The sequence below is a fragment of the Dipodomys spectabilis genome, unplaced genomic scaffold (genome assembly GCF_019054845.1).
Source record: "Dipodomys spectabilis isolate Male_0828 unplaced genomic scaffold, ASM1905484v1 ptg000214l, whole genome shotgun sequence".
In the NCBI taxonomy this organism is placed as follows: domain Eukaryota; kingdom Metazoa; phylum Chordata; class Mammalia; order Rodentia; family Heteromyidae; genus Dipodomys; species Dipodomys spectabilis.
Genome location: NW_024870891.1, coordinates 1,156,648 through 1,162,500, shown reverse-complemented (window position 1 = coordinate 1,162,500; position 5,853 = coordinate 1,156,648).

The following is a 5,853-nucleotide window of genomic DNA, read 5'->3' as shown; positions in this document are numbered from 1 at the left end:
AGCCCCACCGCTGGCAAAATTAAACAACAACAACAACCAAATGCAAAATGCTGTTTGTTGAAATAAATATGTTGAAGAAATGTTGATGCTGACTAGAAAATTTTGCTGTAGCCATTCATGATGAACTTTGTTAGGAAAAAGTAAAATAAATTAATGAAATATTATCTGGCATTAGACAGGACATAGTGCGATCTAAAAATGATTGCTGCCTTTGGTGACTTGACACAACTAACATTACAAATACATTTCTAGATTGTAATTTTTTAAGGATACAATCGTGGGGTTTTTTTTCTTTTACAAAATAATTTTACTGCCGGGGGCCAGTGGCTCAGACCTATAATTCTAGCTACTAAAGATTCTGAGAACTGAGAGTCTCTGCTCAAAGCCAGTCCAGGGAGGAAAGTCTGTGAGACTCTTATCTCCAATTAAAGGTTCAGAAAATGTGAAGTGGCACTGTTGCTCAAGTGGTAGAATGCTAGACTTGAGCTGAAGAGCTGAGGGACAATGCCCAGACCCAGAGCTCAAACCCCACAACTGACAAAAAATAATAATAGTAATAACATTAATTTTAGAGTTACTATTAACGTGTTATATATAAAGGCTACCATTTCATAAGTTTGTTTTTTTGCTCAAAGAACACATATGTATCTTCATTTCCAACCACCAGTATTTGGCCATCTTCTTTCCAGCTGATCTCTGGGTGTAGAGGGAAAGTGTAATGCAAAGCAATACAAACCAGTACTGACTATAAATAATTTTTCTCTGCACATCCTAAAAATCAATGATGGTAGCATGAAATAAAAAATCCCTAAGTTTACAACATTCTTCTAGACAAGTTAAAGAAATCCTGAGAACAAGTATTTTAAGAATAATTTCAGAGAGATAAATCTCTGGGCCTAGGTTCTGTCTCTGAAATTTATTACTCAAGGCTAGTGCTTGCACTTTGAGCCACAGTGAACCTTCCACTTATCTGGTGGTTAATTGAACAGAAAAGTCTCACCAACTTTCCTATTCAACTTGGCTTTGAACTAGGATCTAGAGATCTCAGCCCTCTGAGTAGCTAGGATTATAAGCATGAACCCCTGGCAACTGGCTAGAATAATTCCTTACCTGACACAGAAGCCAGTTAATATTAATTGTCAATCATGTTTAACTTTGTAAAATAAAATTTGCTGAAATGCCTTACAGTAGAAATAAGGCATAAAATGTGTGTGTGTTACAAAGTTCTTACTAAAAGCTACATAATTTACTTGTTTTTTTTTCTTTTAAAATTGTGTGTTTTCCAGAATCATACCTCATCTTCCCTTGCTGTTTCTTTAGTTTATTTCATACATGCCCACAGCTTTTTCAATTATCATTTCTTTATGTAAAGAGCTTGCACATATATATTATGAGTCCAAATTCCTTGTATGCATCTATCATCTACATATTCAACTGCCATAAAAACTTGTGAAACAATAGTCACCTCTTTCCATTACTGGATATTAACGTGTAAATAAAATTTACAAAAACAGAGAATAACATCAATAAATGTAACTAGATTTTAAGAGTAATGTTAAACATAAATTCAAGGTTGATTATTTTCTGAGCAATTTAATAAAAACCCCAAGGAAAAGAAATCAACTATTTTAAGTGCTGATATTGTGGTTTAAACTCAGGATCTTACCTTCTCACTTAAGCTTTTTCCCTAGTGGGTGGTGCTCCATACATGAACCGTAGGTCCTCTTCCAACTTTATTTTGGGGATTATATAGACATAAGAATCTCATGGAAAAAAAATCAGTTGTGTCCCTATTTTTTGGGGTTCATTTCAATTAACATCATCTTATATGGTCATACGGTACCATGTACTAGTTACTACAAGTAAAGGAAACTAGGGGACCTATGTTTATTTGGGCCTGGCATATTTCACTTAATATAATTTTTTTCACATCTTTCCATTTCCTTACAAATGGGAGATGTCATTTTTCTGACAGAGGCATAGAATTCCATTATATATATATATACACACACACGCATATATATACACATATATATATACATAAATATACATATATATCACATTTTCTCTTTTTTTATTGGGAAAATACCGTACAGAGGGTTTGCAATTACATGGGCAATGTAATAAGTACATTTCTTATCAAGAATTGCCTTCTCCTTTGTTTCCTCTTCCCATCCCTTTCCATCTCTGTGCAATTCTTGTCTCCAATTCACTGCCAAAGAAAGCTGGAAGTGGATTCGTGGCTTGTAGCCTACAGCATAAAGCTCAGGAACAGAACCCAAGCCTTGAGTTAAAGCCTTAGAATAGTGCGTATATATACACAAATAAAGTAAGTCACTCAAGTTCTCAACCTTCCATTTCCCTAAACTTAACTTTAATCTTGGTCAGAACCCTAAGAGTAACCTTGATGATAATAGTAACCTGATCCTAAAATTAATGGAAATTAATCAAGTTTAGATACATCCTTACAGATACCCATTGTCTTTGAAATGGTTTGAAATTTGCTCCAAATCCTACAGATTCCCTAACGTGGACTCTGAAATCTATCTTGTTCCCTATTAGGAATCATTAACCTCAAATCCTCATATCATGAAAGATACCATAGTTTCCATTGATCTTAACTTTTACTGAACTGTATATCCAAAAAGAAACTGCGAGTTTATTTAAAATCTACTCTCCTTCCAAACCCTAACTATATATCTAAACCTTACTAGAAACCTAACTCTAAATTTAACCCTATTGAACCCTGAATAGGAAAATTAGGGAAAATATGTAATTTTTGTTAAATTTCGCACTTAGTTTACTTGAAAGTGTTAGTAGAAACTCAGTTTTACCTTAAAGCTTATCATTCCCTAACCCTAATCCTAAACTGAATCAGGAAAATAAACCTAAACCTAGAACTAATGGCCTTTGGAGTCTAAAAGCCACACAAATACATTAGTTTTTGTTCATAGTAACTTCAACTCATCTATCTAAAAATAGTTTGTCGTTTCACTCATTGTCTTGTCTTTATTGTAACTCTAACCCTAATCCTCACCCTAATCATACTCTAATCTTAATATTATTACCAGTTTTCTATTTCACATTCAACCTAATTATAACTCTACATGTTATTCGAAGATTTACATTGTTTGACCCTAAATTTTCCATTTCCCTAATGCTTAAACTAAGCCTAGCTGGAACTAAAACCTAACTTTCACCCTAATGATAATCCAATTCTAATGTTTAAGAATAATACTCTAGTTTTTAATCATTGTAATGAATACTCCAGTTTTCACTCTGGAAATGAGTTTTAGTTTGCCCTAATGCCCACAAATTTTCTGTCTCTACATTGAAACTCATCTTGTTCTTTAACATGAGCCATTATATCACTTGTCCTCAAATTCTCTTACCAGGAAAAATACTGTAGTTTTCATTGATTCTACATTTTCCTGAACCACTGTATCTGAAAACAGTTTCAGATTTACTTACCATCTAGTCCATTACTTAACGCTAACTCTCAACCTAAACCTGGCTGGAAAACTCTCATTAACCACTACAAGAATGATCACTGAAAAATAAATATAATAATAATGTTATAGTTATTATTCCGCCTCATATGTTTGCTTCTACTTGTTAGTGAACACAATTTTATACTAAGAGCTTTCTTATTTGTAACAGTAAATATAATCAGAAGAAAATACTGACCCTAATCTTAATCCGAATTATATGACAATACTAACACTAACATAAGTACACTAGTTTTCACTCATCATTCCAAACATAGGTTTCAATTTTTCCAATATCTAAGTCATTTTCTAACCCCAAAATTAATCTTTCTTAACTGAAACATTGAGAATAACCATCAGCCTAATTGTAAGTAGATTCTAATATTAATAGCAATACTCTAGTTTACATTTATTCTAATTCTTACAAGGCTTATATTAAAATTTACCTTCATTTTGACCCTCATTTTTTTTCTCCTTCACTCTAAGCCTAAACATGGCTGGAATCCTAACCATAACCCTGACACTAATCGTATCCCAATTCTAAAATGTATGAAAAATGCTCGTTTTGTGCAATCCTAACTGAAATTCCACTGGTAATTCTTGAAATAAATTGCAGGTTTCCTGTAAACCCTACAGATTTTTCACTCTTAACTCTGAATGTATTTTGTTCCATAACAGGAATCATTATACCCATTGATCTCAAATCCTGATTTTATGAAATACATTGTACTTCCATTATCCCAGTTTTTCCTGAATTCCTAAAAAAAGTTTCAGCTTTACTTAATATTTAACATCTTTTTTTTTCTTTTTGTCGGTCGTGGGGCTTGCACTGTGGGCCAGGGCATGATTCCTGAGTTCTTTAGTTCAAGGTGTGCGTTTTACCAATTGAGCCACAGCACCGCTTTTGTGTTTTATGGTGGTTTATTTGAGATAAAAGTCTCATGGACTTTCCTGCCTGGGCTACCTTTGAACTGCGATCCTCAGAAAACAGCTTCCTGAGTAGCTAGTATAATAGGCGTGAGCCACTAGTTTAACCCATTTCTTTACTCTATCCTCAACTCCGGTTAACCAGAAACCTAATCCAAATCACATTCTGATTTAACATCAAATGGTTAATGTAAGGAAAATTTTCTAGATTCTATTCAATCGCACATTTTTTTTGGCTTCTACTTCTAATTGGAAAACTAAAATTCACCTCAAAGCTTATCCTTCCCTAACCCTAACCGGAACAAAAATATCTCACACTTTAAACCAAATTATATCTGAATGTTTAAAGTAACACAGACTGGTTTTCATTCATTCTTACCATTCATTCTTCTTAAAATATGTGGCAGTTTTACACAATGTCTTACATGTTTTTCTCATCCTAACCCCGCTCTAACTGGCACACCTTGCCTAATCCTTTTACACAATGTCTTACATATTTTTCTCATCCTAACCCCGCTCTAACTGGCACAACTTGCCTAATCCTAAACCTACGTATAACCAAATCATCATGTTAATAGCAAGCCAATTTTTTCATATTTATCCTAACTCTTGCTCAGCGTGTAGGTCTAAATTTTACTTGCATTTTGAACATAAATTTTTAAGTGTTTTTCTATTTCCTGTCAGGTTTTATTTTTCATTATTTTTTAAAAATTTTATTTTGTTGAAAAGATGCTTTAAAGAGGGATTAGTTACATGTGTAAGGTAAGGAGTACGTTTCTTGTTGAGCATAGTGACCCACTTCTTTCTTGTGCTCCCACTATCCCATCCTTCCACACTTCTCATACCCCTCCCTCCCCATGGTGTAAACTTCATTTTCAACATAGTGTCTTGTGCGTATCATTGTTGCAATGGGTCATCCTCCATTTTCAACATAGTGTCTTGTGTGTATCATTTTTGCAATGGGTCATCCTGTGATGAACCTAAATTTTCTATTTCTCTAATCCATTTTCTAATTCTGTCTGGGTTCTTAACCCTAACCGTAATAATAATGATAGCTCAATTCAAAAGTTAACAAAAATATTCAGGTTATTATTCATCCTATTAATTCACTGTACATCTTGAATTAACTTGCAGTTTAGCTTAAATGTTCCAAATTAGTTTATATGCGTATATATAAAGATGGAATTTTATATGAAAAACAGATCTTTGGAGGAAAGAGCAATGAGAAGGAAATAGAGGGAGTATAATCAAATACATTAAATATATTATGGAATTGTCATTTCTGACAATTAATATCTATTAACAAAATAACTAAAAATTAAAAAAGAACACACTGCCTTCTAGTGTTCATTAAGAGAGCCATGATCTGTCCTCTGGAAAAAAAAAAAAAAAACTCATGTTAGATAAACTTTGTCCATGCATAATTTATATTGTTTGC